Source organism: Triturus cristatus, chromosome 1_2 (genome assembly GCF_964204655.1).
Source record: "Triturus cristatus chromosome 1_2, aTriCri1.1, whole genome shotgun sequence".
NCBI lineage: Eukaryota > Metazoa > Chordata > Amphibia > Caudata > Salamandridae > Triturus > Triturus cristatus.
This window is the reverse complement of record NC_140580.1, coordinates 609,169,098-609,190,594: the sequence shown is the minus strand read 5'-3', so window position 1 is coordinate 609,190,594 and position 21,497 is coordinate 609,169,098. Positions and strand designations below refer to the sequence as shown.

The following is a 21,497-nucleotide window of genomic DNA, read 5'->3' as shown; positions in this document are numbered from 1 at the left end:
TATATGGCCTTTATAGATCTGACTGCAGCCTTTGATTGTGTTTCACATCCAAGGCTGTGGTCTATGATGGAGGGGATGGGCATTGATCCGCCGATACATTTTTTTATACGTCAGCTGTACGCCAATGCCACCGCTTGTGTTCGGTATGGGAGAAAGGGGGAGTGTACAGGTCACTTTAAAATAGAAAAGGGAGTAAGACAGGAGCGTGTTCTCCCCCCGTTTCTTTTTTCCATCTACACAAACGGGGTAGTCTCCTCCCTATCTGCTTTACCCATGGACCTGCCTAAATTCAATCATGCCCCTCTTCCGATCTTGGAGTACGCAGACGATGCAGTACTGATGGCCAGACCGGGTTAGCCCTGCAATCGTTAATTTTGGCTTACTGCACCGTTATGGCCTCCCCTGACCTAAAAGTAAATGAATCTAAATCTTTTACTATAGTGGCAGGAGCTGCCAGAGGTGAGAAATACCCCCACGTCCAGCTGGCAGGAAAGAAAATTGAGGTGGTCGATTCCTTCTCATATCTGGGAGTCCTTTTCGATAAGGATCACTCATGGTCCAACTTAGTGGCGGCAAGAGCCCAGGGTATGCAAAGGAGCCTCAATGCTGTCAAAAGATTCAAAAAGAAGTAGGGAGGTAGCCCCCTGGACACAATAAATATCTACTTGGCAAAAACAAAGTCTGCTGCAATTTATGGGGCAAGAGTTTGGGGGATGGCTAATGTCGAACAGTTGCAGCAAGTGGAAGACAGCTTTTTTTTTTAAACCGAGTCTCCTTACCGCAATCATCCCCAAACTATATTTTACATCTCAAATTGGGTCTTCCTTATCTTAGTGATTGCATAAGACTGGCACCAGTCCTGCTGTGGCTTTCAGTGTGGCGGAGGTCTACGGGGGACCAGACACACAATATTATCAAGGATTGTTGTAAGTTGGATTATTACAAGAGGATTGGATGGTTAAGTTATGTAGAGGTCCAACTGAATGCCTAGGGGCTGGGAGAACTTTTTAAAGACCCTGATTCCTGTAAAAGGATCACAAAGAAAAGGATAACGGACTTATTCACTCAGAGAGCAAATTATGACTGAAGGGGAAAGAAACTTTCTCATTGCTCAGCCATTGTTTATGATCTGGTTCCACCAAGACCAGGGGAGGGTTTCTACTATCTCCCTCGCATTAATAATGCGCAGCATAGATTTATTCTACTGCGCTTCCGATTGAATAGGATTCCGTTGCTCCTGGGGTATCCGGGAATGAGATACAAATTGGCAGATTTATCACCTTGTCCCTGCAATAACTATGCCGTGCAGTCGGACCCACACATATTACTATTTTACAAAAACTATTCAGATGAAAGTAAAACATTCATCCTCCCAATCCTGAGGTATCATAATTTTAAACATTATCGGGTGGTTATGTATTTTTAAAGGCCCTATCAGATCCATTTGTATGTTTTTCGGTAGCCTCATTCCTGTGGGCATTATTTAGAAAGAGGAAAATGGTGAGACGATCCCTTAACAATAATGATTGCTATTAATTCTAATTGATTTTAAAAGTTTTATGTGAATTGATTACCTGGATCATGGCAAAACTGTTTAATTCTTTTTTAACACTCTATATAAGCTTATATATCTGACGTGCAGATTTTATGATATTTTGTGCTTTTATGGTCTGTTTTTACAAACATCGAATAAAGCTGTGTGACTTTGAGATGATCCTCCGTCAGCCTGTTGCAATTGGGTGGCATGGAGGGAGGGGTGGTCTCGAAGAGGAGGGAACAGCCCCTTCGAATATGCAAAACCCACCTGTCCGATTGTGAGGAAGCGCCCCAGGTTCCATATTTAGGTCCCGACTTATCCCCTATTTCAACACCACGATCCCTTTTCTTTCCAGGTCCACAAGAATGTGCCAGGGAGGAAGGAAAACTAAGAAAGGACTATGCTTTGTCCCCGCAGGGCCGAAGCTCCGCCTCACACTGGTCGGACCAATCCGGGAACACGACGGTGCGACCAACAGACCAATCAGCGGGCATAAAAGACAAGAGGAATCAAACCAGGAAGTCGTCGGCAAGAAGGGGGAAGGAGGAAGACAAAGACGCGAGGAGAGCGAATACCGAGGGAGAAACGAAGAAGGGCAGCCTCACAGAAGAAGACGCGACCAAGGCGGGCGCCAACCACGAGGGAGCCGGAATGGAGGAAGCCCCGGACTTGTGGAGTGAGGAGTGGTGGTCACCAGAGGATGTCCAAAGAGCTGCCACAACTCAGGAGAGTTGCAGCTAAACACAGTACGTGAGCGCTCGAAGGGAGGGAGGTTTTTCTCCTTGTTATTCCTGAGCACTACCCTTAATCTATCTCGCACTCTAAGCACGATATAAAGGAAAACTGAATCCCTATCACGTCCTCGTTACCCATTCCCTAGCACTAAGCCCACATCAAAACCAGCACAGATATTTTCTATGCTTCTTCACCTATCTTGATTTGCATGGACGCTCTTCCCACCCAGGTGTGGTAAAGGGTAGAGCAAACCATTCCCTTATTTTGGTACTTACCGTGTCCTTGTCCTTTGTTGCTTACTTCCTCTGCAAGCCTCCGGGGACCCCTCCAGCATGTCAAAGCACCTGAAGGCGATGAGAGAGAGGAAACCGTGAAGGTACCAGGAAAAAGGACAGGAGTGAGAAATCCTGTTTTAGATTGGAACCCTGTTTGGAACTGAACTGACGGTGAACTTTTGTCCTCTGCTAGACATACATTAATCCCCCCGCCCTTTATCATTTCTTTTATTCAACTGTTTTGAACAATAAAACGCCTCACTATTACCCACATCCGGCCTCCTTGCTTCTGTTTCCGCCCATCCCTCCCACAAGTGGTGTCAGAAGTGGGATCGGGGGAAATGGAGGTCGTGGTAAACAAAATGGTGGAGGGCCAGGCACCGCTAGTACAAATCATGGAGAAATTCTTGGAAGTCGCCAAGACTGATAGGGGAAACCTACATAGGACCTTAACGGAACAAAGCCAGAAGCAAGAAACAGTAATAGGGAAACTGGCCGAAACAAGGGGACAACCACAAGGCCATATCAGTTTACCCTCTGTTGTGATGCAAAAGTATGTTCCCGGGGAGGACCCTGATTTTTTTTCTCGATAATTTTGAGAGGATGGCCCGAGCGGCTATGTGGCCCGAGGACAAATGGAGGCAGTATCTGGGCCCTCTATTAGCTGGAGACCTCCAGTCAGCTTACCAGGCGGCAAATCCCCTTGGAATAACCCCCTATGATGACGTAAAAAAGAGTGTATTAGAACGTATGGGGATTGATGAGGAAACCTACAGGATTAGGTTAAGACAGATCAAAGAGGGTCCACAGGAAACTCCCCGAGCTCTTTATTACAGGATAAGGGATATGGCTGAGAGATGGCTCATACCCTTGTGTTTGCCCAAAGAGGAAATATTGGAGAAAATATATTTAGAACAATTCCTCACGTCCCTGCAACCTCCCTTAGAACAATGGGTTTGGCAACACGCTCACCTCACTTTAGATAAGACCGTAGAAATAGCCAGAGCTTTTAATAGGGCCTGGGAACTGCAGAAAGGAAAAGAAGAAGGTTCCTGGAAACACCCTGGAGGAACATCCGTCAGATTTCCCAAACAGAACCTGACCAGCTGGAAAACAGAAACAGTAACCCTGACCCTGGGACCCCTACCTATACCCCCTCAACCCATACCCGGCCCGGGACCACAGTGTTTCCATTGAGTTAACTTTGGCCATATTGACCGCGTATGACCACAAAGAGACAAACGTATGGAGGTAGGATATACCTGATCTCATTACTGTACTGGGAATAAGAACGCCCTTCCCTATCATCGAAACGTCATGGTGAACGGGGAGCCAAGGCCCTAATCGACACAGGATGCTTGCAAAATGTCATGAGACTCCAGGTCATCCCGGAATGTCTCGTCTTCTGATGGGAATGGTTATAATACAGTGCGTCCATGGGGATAATAAGACTTACCCCATGACAAACATCACGGTTCAACACCAACCCTTCGCCCCCCCCCCCCCCCCCCCTCACCACCAACCTTTAAGGGTAGGCTTGATCCCAAAGCTTCCTGAATAATTAGTTCTGGGCAATGATTACCCTCACATAGAAGGATTGTTAAGTAAGAGATGGAAGGAAGGCGCCAAATGGAGAAACAGACCCTTTCTCCCATATCTCAGATTCCGAGTGGATTGTAGGAAAAAGCAAATCACAGAGAAGAAAAGATAAAAAGGATTGGGTCCAACAAGTCCTAACTAACAAAGGAAGTAACCCATGGAGTCATGATAGGAACTTCCATGCAGCTCAGAGAGAAGACCCTACTCTTCAGGGAGCCTGGAACCAGGCCACAGAACAAGAAGACCCACAACAAGTAGGTCCTCAATTCTTTTTACAACAGGGCTTATTATATCGAAAAGGAGGAAAAGGCGCCCCTATCCAGTTGTTAATACCTCTTCCGTTCAGGGATAAGGTATTGTTTTTAGCTCATAGCCACCTTCTAGGAGGACATTTTGGGGCCGAAAAAACTGAGAAAGAAATCCTAGACCGGTTATAATGGCCAGGGATATACCAGCAAATCAGCAAATATTGTAAGAAATGTCCAGGTTGTCAAAAGAATCGCAGATAGATAACCCTGCAAGTGCCTTTGAGACCACTTTCCATTATTGGTTAACCTTTCTCTAGGGTGGGGATGGATGTACTCAGTCCGCTTCTTCCCTCCCGTAGCGAGTGTTATGTATTAGTCCTGGTGGACTACGCTACCCGTTTTCCCAAAGCAGTAGCCCTCCGACACCCCAACACCACACAGGTGGCCAAAGCCATGGTCAATATCTTTTCCCAAGTGGGACTTCCAAAAGAGATCACCACCGACGAGGGAACCCCCTTTTACCTCTAAATTAATGCAACAAGTCTCCCAACAACTTAACATCAAGCAACTCCGCAACGCTGCCTACCACCCTCAAACAGATGTTTGGTGGAGTGGTACAACGTTACTTTAAAGACCACCTTGAAAAAATTGTTAAATCTTGAAGCCCGCAAGTGAGAGTATATGCTTCCTTTGGCATTGTTTGCCATATGATGTAAACCACAAAAGAGTCTGGGTTTTTGCCCTTTCGAATTACTCTATGGGAGGCGACCTCGTACATTGTTAGATATGTCCAGAGAGGAGTGGGAGGAAGAAAGGGACGAGTTTAAACCGCTTTTAGACTACGTTGCAGGCTTAAAAACACTTGCATCAGATAAGGGAAATCGTAAGATACAATATGGAACAGGCTCAAACAAACCAGAAAACACAATACGACAAAAAAAACAAAACAAAGAGCGGTCCTTAAACATTGGAGACCTGGTTCTTCTTATGATGCCCACCACCGAGCAGAAGTTGTTAGGTCAACGGCAAGGCCCATATAAAATCATAGAGAAGGTAACCCCCGTAACCTACAAACTGGAGATGGGCTCCAACAAGAAAAACACAAGTCTACCATATCAATTTATGTGAAAAAATGGAAAGGTCCACAACCTGTTCTAATGGGGACTCCTTTATCCCTAGCATAGAGTATTGATGCTGATTTGCTTGAACTTCAAAGACAATCCCTCAGAGAACGTTGACAGCCTGTCCGGGAAGTCTTTTCTCTATTCCCCGGAAGGACCAAGATATTAGAACACCAGATTCACACTACCCCAGGCAAGATAGTTAGCTTACGCCCTTACCATATCCCTGAAGCTAGGAGGGAAGCAATAGAGAAAGAAGTCCAGCAGATGTTAGAACTTGGGGTCATCGAAGCCTCCACGAGTGAGTGGAACTCCCCAATAGTGATGGTACCAAGTCAGATGGTTCAATACGATTTTGCATTGACTTTTCTCAAAGTCAACAAAATGTCACATTTTGATGCCTATCCCTTACCCAGGGTTGATGAAATGATTGAACGACTAGGGAAGGCACAATACATAAGCACCTTTGACCTAAGCAAAGGGTACTGGCAGGTGCGATTAAGAGAGCAAGACCGAGAAAAAAACTGCTTTTTCCACACCTGGGGGCCTTTACCACTTTAAGGTGTTCCCTTTTGGACTACATGGCGCACCTGCAACATTCCAAAGGCTCATGAACATAATACTACAACCCTATCAGGATGTTGCGGCCGCCTATATCGATATTATCATCTATAGTTCCTCTTGGGGAGAACATCTAGACCACCTGTACGAGGTTATACGAGCCCTAGGCCAAAGCCAGCTAACTATCAACCTGGCTAAAAGCCACTTGACTGCCAAATCTGTAAGATATTTAGGCTACCTCCTGGGAGACGGGTATATACAACCCCAGAAAGAAAAGGTAGATGCTATCTCACAAATACCCTTCCCCAGAACCAAGAAAGATCTAAGAGCCTTCCTAGGACTGCTAGGATATTATAGGAGGTTTGTACCCCAGTTTTCGCAGATAGCCACTCCCTTGACGGATTTACTTCAGAAACATGCACAAATAGAAAGACGACTGCAACAGCCATCCCCGTTGAAAGTGCAAGCCTTCCAACAGCTAAAACAGATAATCACCTCAAAACCGTCCTTACTAAGTCCCGACTACAATAAGCCTTTATTTCTTCAGACAGATGCGTCGGATAGGGGCCTTGGCGCCGTATTATACCAGTTAGACAAAACAAACCAAGAAAGACCAATCATATTCATCAGTCACAAGCTATTTCCCCGAGAAACCAAATAGGCTGTAATTGAAAAAGAAGCACTGGCTATTAAGTGGGCCATTGAGGCTCTTCGATATTACTTAAAAGGAAGAGAGTACACATTATACACAGATCACGCCCCTCTAGAGTGGCTATCCCGAAACAAGGGACACAATCAAAGAATATTGCGGTGGTATTTGACTCTCCAACCCTTTCGTTTTTCAGTCCCTCATTGAAAAGGAAAAGATCAGGTTAATGTAGATTTCCTATCTAGATACCCTTCAGACCTGTTTCTTGTAGACAAGAAAGTTAGGGGAGGTGGATGTGAGGAAGCACCCCAGGTTCCATATTTAGGTCCCAACTTACCCCCTATTTCAACACCACGATCCCTTTTCTTTCTGGGTCCACACAAACGTGCCAGGGAGGAAGGAACACTAAGAAAGGACTATGCTTTGTCCCCGCAGGGCCGACGCTCCGCCTCACGCTGATCGGATCAAAACCCGGGAACACAACGGTGCGGCCAACAGACCAATCAGAGGGTATAAAAGACAAGAGGAATCAAACCAGGAAGTCGTCGGTGAGAAGGCGGAAGACGCGAGGAGAGCGAATACCGAGGGAGAAACGATGAAGGGCAGCCTCACTGGAGAAGACGCGGTACATGAGCGCTTGAAGGAAGGGAGGTTGGGAGTCCCTTATCAAGTGGCTACCCCGTTTTTCTCCTTGTTCTTCCTGAGCACTACCCTTAATCTACCTCGCACTCTAAGCACGAAACAAAGGAAAACCAAACCCCCATCACGTCCGTGTTACCCTTTCCCTAGCACTAAGCCCACATCAAAACCAGCAGAGATACTTTCTATGCTTCTTCACCTATCTTGATTTGCGTGGACGTTCTTCCCACCCGGGTGTGGTAAAGGGTAGAGCAAACCATTCCCTTATTTTGGTACTTACCGTGTCCTTGTCCTTTGTTGCTTACTTCCTCTGCAAGCCTCCAGCATGACAAAGCACCCGAAGGACAGGAGTGGGAAAGCCTGTTTTAGATTGGAACCCTGTTTGGAACTGAACTGACTGAACTTTTGTCCTCCTGATAGACAAATATTATTCTCCCCCATCTCCTTTTATCCTTTCTTTTATTTAACCGTTTTGAATAAAACTCTTCACTATTACCCACATCCGGCCTCCTTGCTTCTGTTTCCGTCCATTGCTCCCACACCGATGTTATGGACCACCAGCAGGGCAGAGGATGGCGAATCCTTTCATAGACGGTGTGCCGATAATGATACGTGGGAAGACTAAGAGGGCTTGGAGGCTGTGGCAGCAAGGGGGCTGGTGGACTGAACCGACTGCTGGCAACACAACTCACAGGGGCAGTAGGAACCACGTCTGTGGACATGTAGAGGCTGGGGAGTTTGCGCACCGCAGGAGATGGACAGGTAAATACGTGGTTGCCTGCCTCTTCCTTGGCTGCAAACTGAAAAATGAGGGAGAGGAGGTGACATAGAAAGGCCCACGGACCTGGCTGTAGCCCTGCTGTCCTTAAAATGCTCCATCGCCAAATCCGCCTTTTCTCCGAAGAGACAGGAGCCATCAAAGGGTATGAGTGAGGACTGGACATTCCCAGAAAAGCTCGATATCCTCAACCAGAAGTGGCGTCTCAGGACTACAGTTGATGAAATCGCTCTGCCTAGTGAGTCGGTGGTGTCAAGTCCACAATGGATGGTAAACTTCGCTGCATCTCTCCCATCGGCAACAGCGTATGGGAGCACAGCCTGGTTTTACCTGTGCAACCGTAACCCACAGCGCATGGAAATAGCGGCCCAAAAGGCATGCGGTGTTCACAGACCAAAGTGCCAGGCTGGCATAAGAAAACAACTTCTTCCCAAGAGTGTCCAGCCTTTTGGATTCCCTATCTGGGAGTGCAATAGAGAATGGATTTAGGTCGGATGTTGAGGCTTGGACAACCAAGCTCTCCGGGGTAGGGTGTTGGGTGAGGACATTTGGGCCCCCTCAAAGTGGAGCAGTGGTGGTGGGCAATTGTACTGTTCACAGGTGCTCCTGTGTTGGGCTTGGACCAAATCCCCAAGCAATACATCAGTAAGAGGGGAGAAGTGGTTCTGAAGGTAACACAACCGGATGCAGCACTTCTGATAAGACATTAATCTTGACTGCCACCGAGGGCAAATAAAGGTCCAGGACCTCAGCTGCCCTCTGCATCACCACTGCAAAAGAAGCTCCCACCTCTGTAGCCATAGTAGGGGGAACTAAACTTGGCAGCATCTGGAGAAGTATACAGTCCACTGGCTTCACCCAGATCCTCAGTCCAGTCATTCCTCATAAGGCTGGTATCCTTCAGGGTCCAGCGACCCCTCCAAATCTTCCCTGAGTCCTAGCCCTTAAGAATAGGACTAGGGCTATGGCCCAGAAGGCATTGCTCTGGTCAGTACCCAAGCAAGAGCAGGAAGATGCCCCACCAGCTCCTTGTCGGAGTCAGGGATGAAGTCGCAGAACGAGTCTGGCAGCGACACCCTTAAAATTGGCATTGGGGAAGGTTGAGGTGGTATGACTGACACCGATCTGGACCCATCTGTGGGTCCCTGGGGCCCAACTGGCATTGGACTGGAGCCACCAGCATGGATTCAGTCGGGATCGCTCCCGAAATCGCGGGGTTGGCGGGTGCGCCGGAAGGAACGGGCTGCCCAAAGATGAGGTGCATGGCCTCATAAAATTTGTGTAACTGGTAGGGGGTCACTCCAGCTCTTGGAAACTCGGGATGGCACAGGGATGACCCAAATGCTGGCTCAAATGGGGAGCCAGGCCTCGAGAGGTGACACCCCCTCGTCGGCTGACGGACGAGGCAAAGTCAAAGCGCGCTTTATCTTATTCTTCTTTTTGTGGGACATGAACTTATCCAGATGGCTCGACAACTTAGAATGTGATGATGACCTCAAGCACCGCGACCGCTCCCAGGACCTTCCTATCGACTGGGAGTGTCATGGCGCTGGACGTCGAGCCACCATCAGCTTGAGGCATTGCTACCACAAGGCCTACGGTTGCATGGCGCAGCACGTCTTAGGGTTGTGATCCTGCTCGAGGCACCAAAGGCATACAAGATGTGGGTTTGTCACCGACATCAGTCGGTGACAGGCGCCACTGGGCTTTAAGCAGGCCTTCCTCAAAGACATCCCTGCCACACCAGGAGGTAAATGTAAAAAAAGACTTCGACAACATGTTGAAAAAACCTAGTTAAAAAGTAAATAAGGGGTAGCTCTTTCTGGATCTGTGCTGGCTAGCACAGAAAGAAAAGAACTGACTCCAGAGCGCCTATGAAGGCACCACGAACATCATTTCTGGCGCAGACGCTGCCCGTAGCTGAATGACGCCCCCTACCGGCATGCAGAGGTATGGCTCATAAAAAATGTATGGATCCAGGCTGACGCCTAGGGAATATTCTATGGTAAGGAATCTGCTGTTAGGAGAGTTTATCAGATATATTAGACACACTAGTAAGCAGAGATGTTTCCCACATGATTCCAGACAGTATTTAATCCCTTATGGAGCAAATGCGCACAGACTTTCGCTATTGGGATATAGTGCATATTATTATTGTGGGGGTGGGTTTAAACAGTTAAGAAGATAGTAGACCACAGATTCAACTTCGTCTTCAACTTGATCCCTCTGAAGATACCTGCGACAACTCCAGAGCACTGACTATGCAATAAAACAATAAGTCCGGGAAAGGATAAGACCAAAGTTTGCGCCAGCCTAACTTTATGCAGCTAAGACATTGGGGGGGTTTCCGAATACTGAATACTGTGCTATAATATGCTGCAACCAGTTGTTGCAAATAGCGTATTACTTTACCAAGGAACTTAAACTCCCCGACTGGCATCTGATAGAATGCCATGCCTGAAATAATGCCAATGGGTCACATATAATTTACAAAGCCACAAAGACCCTGAAGACCTGCAGAACCCCACCCTCCTCAGTTCAATGGACAATTGGACCAGCATCCACAGGAAATTGGTTTCCAATGGTCAGCTCCACCTACAGGCCCCTATATGAGATCTCTACTATACTTAAAGCCCAAAGTCACATTCATGGCCACACTGGATCTCGATAGGTATTTGATTATTAGGAGATCTAATTACAGTTGCCAGTTTAAAACATTAGCACCCTTGTGACAGGAATTATGTCTCCACAAAAATCAATATTTGCAACACCACCAATTACGACATTGTGTACTACATACTTCCAATAGGCAATGCAATGCCCTCTTCACTTCACTGCTCAGATACTTATCAAGATGGAGCAGCTACAAAAATCTCGTAACAGGCCCTGTACAACACACTCACTGGAGAACTCTACTCTACACCCACGGCTTCTGCCCTCATAACCAAATGGGAACAGATCCTCCACAAGCAATACACAGATGAAAACTGGACAGATATTCTCTAAACCAACGATAAAATTCAGACTAAAATTTTGCTTCTTCAAAACTCTACATGAAAGCATTGGTCTTCACAAAAACTGCATAACGCAAATTTGAGCCCCTCAGCCAACTGCTGGGGATGTGGCCTGCCTGGCTGAGATATTTCCCATATCCTCTGGTCCTGCCTGGTTATTCAAGCCTTCTGGTCTCTGGTATGGAACAAACTAATGCACTAATTACATCCTTCTATGCACTGGCCTTAATCCATGACATCAAGGACATCAACCATCACAATAAACAATGGCTTGATACTTGTCCACTAAGATATGCATCCTAAGAAAATGAAAGCTCACTCACGGAATGGTCAAACTTAATGATCAACTACAATTTCACTGAAAAAAATGCAGCTTCTTTCTGACCCTTAAGTGAACCCTCACGGATACTGTGAGGAGGCTGCCAACGACACATTCACTCACACTGCTCCAGCATACTCTCAGCTACTTGCTTTATCCACCATTCTAAAGGCAAGTAAGTTGGCCCCCCTATCACTCTGGCCAAATCTGCTTTGAATGCCTACCCTCCATAGTAATTCCAAAAATCAAATCTTTAAACTCAGACTGCACTGGTACTCTAACAGATGGTTGAAAGATAAGCCTGGACAATATTGACTAAACACTTTTACCATGTGGTCTCGCTTATCAATGAAGACTATGACATACACCTCCGAATACAAGGACCTACGCCTTTCAATAATATGGTTCATCGCCTCTCCATTCTTACTTCCCATCCCCGTGCCTTCCTCTTACTCCCGCCCCTAATCCAACCCTCCCCCAGCCCTATTGTATCCCTACCCCTTACTTCTGTTAGAACTGATCTATCTGATCCTGAAATAAACACTACATATTTCTCTTAATTGTGCCATGTATGACTGGATAAATCTGCCCTATTCACTGTTTTATTGCTATATTGATGATCAGATTTGTTAACTGTATATTCAAAAAACATTAAAACTAATGAAGAATACAAAACAAAAAGACTACAGACAAAAAAATTACAGTAGTATAGGCTCACTATTACTAACGCTCTTATTAGCTCTAATGAATGGGCAATTGGAAAGAGTGGGAAAATAATAATCGACCTAAGGGATCTGCATCATGATGCACTTGATGGCAACATTTATATCTAGTGCAAATGTGAGGTATGAAGGACTGGTGATGTGATGTCACCGGATACTGTATAAATGTACAATTGTTTAATCAGTTCAAGTAAAAATTTAGCTACAAAAATGATTTTCAGTTTCTTGATTTACTGTAAAAAGGTAGGCAGAGCCAATTCAATAGAATGACGCCTTCTGACCCAGCCTCCCCAACCATCCACATACTTAAACCTGGGATTTGACCTCAATAACAAAATCATTTTTGGACACATGCATTTCTTAAACTTGAAAAGTTGGTACTTCAATGACAAATGTGCTTCATTTAATTAAAATAGGCGTTTGTTTGGGAAATTCCGTGTTTTCCCCAAATTAAAAGCTTGTGTTTGAGAACAGAATATGGGCATGAAGTAAAAACTGGTATTTGGGGGCAGGGGAAAGACTTATTATATTTCAAAAAACATATTTAAAGCCAATACTTGAATGACAATGACTACTGGTGTCCAAAGCCATAACCAGTAAGATTGGTGTAACTTTTCGAGCATAAATTGATACCTTCTCTGTAACCTGTGCAAATTCACTGCTGTAAGAACCTATAATGTCTATCTTGCTTGGCCGAATATAGCTAGAGCTTGTGGTATTTGTCTTATTTTTTTTACTTTCTCCACATGTCATTCCAATTAGATTCTCAGTAGTAATATATAACTGCGAATCTCTAAAGAACAGAGATAGAGGAGAGAAAAATGAAAAGAAATGGAAAATAAGTGAAGAAAAATGCTATGACTAACGACAAGCCATGTGAAAGTGCTTTTTCTGGACTGCTTGTAACACCTATGAATATCAAGACTCTTTTACCACCGTTATTCACATTTTTGTTTGAGGCTTGGAGAGGTGATGGTTGTACACCCCCAGGGACATGGAAGAGTGACAATTTTGGTTGGCAAAAATGAAACTAATTGAAAATGTCTTACATGTCTCTTTAGTTCACATGTATTTAAGCAAAAGTATGAGAAAATCATTGTGGTAAACTGAGCTATTTGCTCCAAACTTTTTAAAAAGGGTGCTATGGAGAAACTTCCCCTCCTGTCCCTTTTTTCACTGTGGGGGATGTGGTTTAGTTACTTTGCCTATTTTGCACAATTCAGGGGGTGTTCATAACAAACCATTTTCAAAGATACCCAACAATCAGTGATGATTAGATCCTGATCCTTAGCCAGGTGTTGACTTCTGAGTTATCAGCAGACATCTGCAAATGCAATAGTGGGAATGAAAATATCTCCTGTACAAAAAGGAGACACATTGAGTTTATCAACCCCCCCCCCTCCAATATTCCCCAATATTCCTGAACCTTTTCTATGGCCACTATTTAAAGGATTTTAAAGGGTATTAAAGACGGGCTGGCAATTGGGTAGCACAAGAGGAAAGGCAGTGATTGTTTTTTCCTGGGTAGACCTCGCTCTCTAGGGACACGGAGGGAGTGTAAATCTGATTCAATTAACCAATGCATTAAGCCAATTCATGCAACGAGACTGGTAGTACTGTGAGCTATATTTCTCCCAGAGTTGGGGCCCACTGATGTCGAGCAGTGTATCCATTATGGTTAAACTTGTATCACAAGCGAAATGTGCCAAACACAATGAATGTGCTTGAGAAGTGAGTTTGGTAAATCAGAACCAAATAACTGATATTCATCACAGTCAAATTCTTCTAGGTGCTGAGTCTTTCTTCAGTCAGTTCTATGAAAGATGTGACATTGGACATTAATTATTTTTACCAAGTACCGTTTTTTGTACACCAAGCCTTATTTTGTCATGAAATTTTATTAGATTTCAATATTTGTTGTTCTAGCCACGGACGCTTTCTACACTTGGTCTACATTAATATAATTTTTTTTAATATGCTGACAAACATTCTGATTTTAACCATATCAGACATGATATACTTAGCTATTCAATAGAAGATGATTTAGGAAAATATGAATGCATCTAATTGGGCCTGACCCCGATGGTACACCTGGGGCCTAATTCTTTTTAAATTCTGGACCCGGTTTGTTCTTTCCACAGATTCTGGAAAGGCATATTCTTTGGTTTATCTTAAACTTCTGTATCTGCTGGCAAAGCAATGCAGATACCACAGCTTCAGTGGCATGAGTAATGATGGAAGAGCATGAGCATTGACAAACTGTGTTTAAACATTGGGGTACATCATACCGGTTTTGATTCTACATAGTGGATATGGAAGTCTCACTCAGATGGAAATGAGCATGGATTGTTAATTCAGTTATACAAGCTTCTGGAAGGAGCCTATCCTATTGTTTTCTTACAGATCTTTTTTTAGCAAACTCCAGGTCATTTTCATATTTGAAACCAGTGGAAGATAGAAACTTTCAAGGTGACGTGTAAAGTCATCACCATCTCTCCCAGAGGTTGCGGACTACAAGCAACAGAAAAATGAGAGAAGCAGAAAACAGCTTGAGGAAGAAATGAGTCAGGAAAGGAGTAACGGATTGCAGGGGACTTTGAAGAGTCAGTTCAAGGGTGAGCACTACATTCAGCCTAGCAAAGTATGGTTTAGGTCAGATTTGTCAATTGATTGCTGTATTTTTGGTGCAAATCAGAATGAATTAGTAGACCACGAGTTTCTCACAGAGCATTTAGTGCCTGGTTGCCATCATGAACTGAATAAAATTGTAAATGCTAGAACAAAACGTATAGGTGGGGATAATATGCAAGGAAACGTAACAATGTAGAAACATGTAACAAAAAAAAGAATTGCTATATTTAGATACTGTGATCTTGTATGAATCTTCAATCTCAATGAACTGTTTCCATTATGTAGACTATGTTGCAAATGGGCAATCATTTCTGTGTCACTACTATGAAGAAAACTCATTGCCAATGTCATCTTTACATATTTAGCACTACAGGTGTATCACAGACTGCACAACACTTGCACACACGATGCCCTGGCTGAACAACAAATGTAAATGCTTGATTCTTTTATGGTGCAAGCTCTTATCAATAACAGCCTCTGAATAACCCTACTGAATAGACTGACCTGTTGATGCCACTATTATTTTATTAACAAAATAGTTCTTCATGTTCTGCAAAGCCTCTAGTATTAGAATTCGAAATGGCATTTTAAAATTGGTCTGTAACAGAACTTCCTGGGTCGAAACCCTGCATCTGTAATTTACTTTTGAGCAACAGAGCACACCAATATCTCAAAACAATAAAGTTGCTAGTTGCAGGGAACTCTAGATGCAAAATTATCATATATAACAAACCGGTGAAAGAACTCCATTGTGGCATATCATATTGATGATATGTAAAAAAGGTATAACACACTTGGAAGTTTGTAAACCACACACTGTCAATTTAGCAGCACTACATAATGTCAGAGCTATTTAAAGAAAAAACATCATAGAGGACCTGTTGTGATGCAGGAATAATACTGTTTGCCATTTTATCCAAAGAAGGACATTTGTTTCATTCAAGAGGGTTCTAACAGACTAAGGAACGCATCATCACATGAATAACTGCAATTACATTTCATATTTAAAAATATTGCTACTATTATCCACCCAATATAAAGACACAATAATCCTATACAAACTATCTGCAGAAACTGGAACATATAAAGCAGGTTCTAGAGTGTAATATTGCTTTCAAGACTGGCACCAGACCTAAAAGGCAATACTAAAAATATATTGATTGACAGACAATGGCACAAAAGGTTCAACAAAATATATTGGTTAGGAACTGATCTATGTTGACTGAACAGCATGGCACAGGTAGTCCTTAATAAGAGCCAGATAACTACAAACATAAGTAAAATTGCACCCACAGCAAAAAATGCAGAATGACTTCAAAATAAGTTCAACGAAAGGAAAAAAATAATGGCAAAAATAAAATATGTTTTACAGTAATCAAAATTCTAGGCATAAGAAAAGTCAACTACAAAGCAGGAGACAGGGAAGCGGAAATTAAGTTAGCTACAATAAAGACAAGTGGTGCTTGTTGACCTGTTCAATATTTAAGAGCACATTTTCCTAGCAACACACTTGACACTGTATGTTAGTTATGATGGTTAGCCATACCCCCTCCATGCTTTAGCCACATCAACAAAGATGCACTCTTCCAAAACAAGTAATGCTTTTCTGAGCCTAAGTTTGGCATCTTTTACAGAGTTCACATTTGTAGGAGCTTTTCTGCATTGATACTATGTTAGTGTGCAACACCAACAGTATGCTAAACTTCAGTTAAGTTATGCTCTAATTGCTGACAACTATTGACAAAAAGGACCAAACCTGGTATTTTGTGGATGGGTGGCTGCTTTCTCCCTACATTTGCTCAGTAGAATTGATGAGTGGAGAACTAGGCCCATATTATAACCAGTATTGACAAACCAAAGGGTCTCCCCCCATTTTTGAAGAGCACATATCCATGCCTTTCCAAAGCAAAGTCCTTCTCCCGTCCATGGACTTCAATGCACCATGTGACAAGCGCGTTGAGCCTCAAACAAGTGGTATGAAAGCTCAATAGAAATATTACAGCAATCTTCGGAAATGTATTACTTTTTGTGAACATGTTTTCTGAATTAAAGTATATATTTTATTCCTTTTTGGGGGGAAATTAAATAAATGGTATGGACAGTTAAACAATTAAACAAAGTGTTTAGTGAGTGCAAACATTTACTGACAACCCTGATTATGAGGCACGCAGGGAGTTAGCAGTGTTGTGTACCAATTACAAGCATTAGGATCATGTCCTCGTAAGAGGTTTTTTCTAACATAATTAGTTTTCATTGATGATTTTGAGCAAATAATCTTTACAAATTGCAACGTTGGCATTAATTCTCCTACATTTATATTTTCCTGAACCCCTAAACTCTAAATAGCCTGTCCACATTGTCTGAAGTTAGAGCTAACATGTACACTCAACTTTGTCAGTACACTTCCCGGCTGACATGCAACATGTTTGTGCTTACACAGCTCTGCCAGTCTACCTCATCCATGACCAGCACATATCCTGGGTACAGACAGTTGTGCCTCAGTACATCAACATGGACCAGCACATTTCCTGTGTTAATCCAGCTCTGCAGTTTAACCTTGATATACATGTACAACGTGCACACACAGCTCTGTCCACAGGCCTCAACCCTGGTCTCCACATACTATTTGAATACAAAGCTCTACTGCTGCTCCTCAAATGTGACATGTGCATGCACACAGCTCTACCAGTACACCTCAATCATGACCTATTTGTACCCTATGTACGCTCAATTCTGTCAATGTACTCGATTCCCAACATGTACATGTTGCACTACCAGTGTACCTCATTCTTAACCTGTAAAGCACACTGTACACACACAACCTAACCAGTGCACCTCAGTAAAGTTCAGCTAAGATGTACAGGCAGCCTTCGCCATTGCTATTCAGTCTTCAAAACACAGCTCTGGCCTTGTACGAGTTCTGGAACCCTAAGAATGAGCAGAAAATATATGCGGGTCAGCAGGATCCTCAAGGAAATTTGAGCAGGAGCTCATAAAATATAAATTGAGCATGTATCTTGCTGGGGACCTTGTGCTTGAGTAGGAGCCCATGGGACCTGGGGTTGAGCAGGGGCTTTGAAGGTCTAGTGGCAAGTGGGTGCCTCAGGGGAATGTAGTCACTAAAGCACCACTGGAGCAGAGGGTAAACAGGAAACTCATTGAACCACACAGCCCTTAACCTCTTGAGTGCCCATGACGAGCTGGTCTCGTCATGGGCCGCGGTTGCGCTGTGCCCATGACGAGACCAGCTCGTCATAAACCCCGCCTGCTAATGAAACGCCCGGCACAGGGCGGGGAAAGGGGCGGGCACTCAAGGGGTTAATGGTCCAGGGTAGAGTGAGCAAGAGTTACAAGGCCGAAGGATGAGGACGGCTATCGAACAAGTTACTTACCTTCGGCAACGATGTATCTGTAGGAGACAGATGTAGTTATGGATTCCTTACCTTTAGAATTAGAATTACTCCTAGGCGTCGGACTGGATCAGGAGATTTTTTCTTTAGCATACCCCTTCGCGTCAGTAGGTGGCGTTGGTCGACTCCGCGTCCATAGTCGGCGTCATGTTAGTCAGGATGACTTTGCGGTGTCTATTTAGACACCGCCCCTGCGCACTGATGTCAGTTCTAACATGACTTTCCACAACAGAAGCGCAGAGCCATGGAAGACACTGACCACTGGGGCACATAACTAGGGACCTGGAAGGGAGTCTCTATCTCTAGAAGTCAGTTCGCAGAATGGGGAGGATGGGTGGGTCGGTAAGGAATCTATAACTACATACGTCTCTTACAGCTACATCATTACCGAAGGTAAGTAAAGTGTTCACCTGAAATAGATTGCAATTATAGATTCCTTACCTTAAGAACCGCTACCCCAGCAACGCCAACCCCGAAGGTGGGTCTGCGCACAAAGTTCACACCAGAAAGTCCTGTAGAACAGAGCGGCCGAAGTAGCCGTTTCTCCGGACTTGGCTGTCTAGGCAATAATGTTTGGTGAACGTGTGTAGAGATGCCCACATGGGCGCCTGACAGATGTCAAGGAGTGGGACTCCCCGCCCCAAGGCAGTAGTAGCTGCCGTTGCCCTGGTGGAGTGGGCACGCAGTCTTGCTGGGGCTTCCCAAGGAATAGAAGATTTTAATGCATAGCACAACCCATTGATAGATGGTGCATTTTTACACAGCCCGACCTTTCTTGTCCCCCATATATCCAACCAAGAGTTGATCGTCCACCCGGAATTCCTTTGTGCGGTCGAGTTAGAAAGACGGTGCATGTTTTGGATCTAGACGGTGGAGTCTCTCCTCCTCCTTTGAATGGTGCGGAGTTGTGAAGAAGGTGGGCAAAGTATGGTCTGTCCTATATGGAAAGAGGTAACCACTTTGGGAAGAAAAGAGGGCTATGTGTGAAGGACTACTTTGTTCACATGAACAGCAGGAAAAGGAGTTTTGGAAGATAAAGATTGAAGTTCACTCACTCTGCGAGCAGAGGTGATGGCAACAAGGAAAGCTGTCTTTAGAGTGAGGAGCCTGACTCAGAAGAGGCTCGAAGGGAGCGCACATAAGATAGGTTAAGACCAGGTTCAAGTCCCTCTGGGGCATTAGGAACGGAGAAGGAGGAAGACGGCGAGTAATGCCCTTTAGAAATCTATTTACAATAGGGGACTTGAAAAGAGAAGGCTGATCAGGGGAAGAAAAGCAGATATGGTTGAAAGGTAGCCTTTAAGAGTGCCCAGGGCAAAGCCCTGCTTGGCCAAAGAAAGTATATACAAAAGAACCTCCGAAAGAGGGGCAGAAAGGGGATCCACAGTCTTTGCTGTGCACCATGACACAAACTTGTCCCAACTGCAGGCATATACCGTCTTAGTAAAGGGACGCCTGGCAGCCAAGATGACATTACAGACTTCAGGAGGAAGGTCAAAAGTGGTCAACAGCCGCCGCTCAATCTCCACGCAAGGAGGTGGAGGCTAGACAGGTTCGGGTGGAGGGCAGTCTGATCGGAGGATCGATGGCCATGCTCAAGAGCTCTGGGTACCAGACTTCGTGTCCAGTCCAGAGCCACAAGAATGACTTGGGCCCGGTCGCACTTGATCTTCAGCACTTTGGGCAGAAGTGGCGCAGACAGAAAAGCGTTCAGGAGGCCGCAGTTCCGCTTGCGACGAAAAGCGTTGCTGAGCGAGTGCCGCCTTGGAAATTCCAACATGCAAAATTGCTGACACTGTGCATTCTTTTCGATGGCAAACAGATCTAACCAAGGCTCTCCCCACCGTTGAAAGAGACCTTGCACCACCTCCGAGTGAAGACGCCATTTGTGATCCATCAGGCACCGGCGGCTGAGTTTGTGCGCCCTGGCGTTCAGACAACCTGCCAGGTGTTGAACCACCAGGGACATGCCCTGATGTTCCACCCAAGTCCAGAGACGAAGAGCCTCTTGACATAGGGTATATGACCCCACCCCACCCTGCTTTTTGAAGTACCACCTGACGGTGGTGTTGTCCGACAACACCTGCACCACCTTCCCTTTGAGAGAGGAAAGGAATACCTTCAGTGGCAGACAAATTGCCTGAGCTCCAGCAGGTTGATATGGAGCCCGGACGCCTGAGACCAGACGCCTCTAATCTCCGCCTTTCCCAAATGACCGCACCATCCCAGGAGTGACGCATCGGTCACCACTGAGAGGTCTGGTTGGGGAAGGAAAAGGAATCTGTCTCTGACCCAAGTTTGGTTTGTTAGCCACCACTACAGTTGTTGCACAGTCCCCTCCGAGATCTGAACGATGTCGGAAACATTCCCCTAAGGCTGTGCCCACTGGAACTTCAGGTCCCACTGCAGAGCCCGCATATGCCATCTGACATGATCCACCAGCAGGATGCAGGAGGACATGAGGCCCAGCAGCCTCAGGGTCATTCTCACTGAAATCCGGGATAGAGGCTGAAACATCGGAATCATAGCCCAAATATCCCGGACTCACTGCTCGAGAGGATAAGCCCAAAACTGCGCTGTATCCAGAACTGCTCCGATGAAAAGGAGCTTCTGAGAGGGACTCCAGTGCGACACCAGGACGTTGATAGTGAACCCCAGTGAGTGCAGGAGGTCTGCCGTAGTCTGGAGGTGGGAGACCACAGCCTGGGACGAGCCCGCCTTCAACAGCCAGTCGTCGAGATAGGGTAAGGCTGGAACCCCTGATCTGCGCAGATGCGCTGCGACCATTGCCATCACTTTCGTGAACACCCGAGGGGTGCTGGTAAGGCCACAGGGGAGCAAGGTAAACTGAAAATGCACCTGGCCTACAGTAAACCATAGGTAATGTCTAAGATAGGACGCAGGCCTTTGTCCTTCTTGGGGACCAGAAAGTAGTGGGAATAGCAACCACGACCTACTTCTGGCACAGGGACCCTTTCGATAGCTCGGTTGGCCAAGAGAGCTGCAACTTCCTGGTGGAGAAGCGCCAAGTGATCCTGTGACATGCGATGGAAGGATGCTGGCATGGAGGGAGGGGTAGTCTCGAAGAGGAGGGAGTAGCCCCTTTGGACTACCTGCAAAACCCACCTGTCCGACGTGATGTTTTGCCAGTGGGGAAGGTGATGGCGAATCCTGCCGCCCACTGGTGGCCCTGAAAGGTCAGACTAGGAGGGCTTGGAGGCTGCTGCAAGGGGGTTATGGGTGGACTGGCCTGCCCGCT

At 45.3% G+C, this 21,497-nt stretch overlaps 1 protein-coding gene across 13 annotated transcripts in view; it reads right to left on the bottom strand.

Moving 5' to 3' along the window:
* Window positions 1–21,497, bottom strand: part of CCSER2 (coiled-coil serine rich protein 2) — a 574,371-nt gene that overhangs the window by 32,907 nt on the left and 519,967 nt on the right. The window lies entirely within an intron of this gene.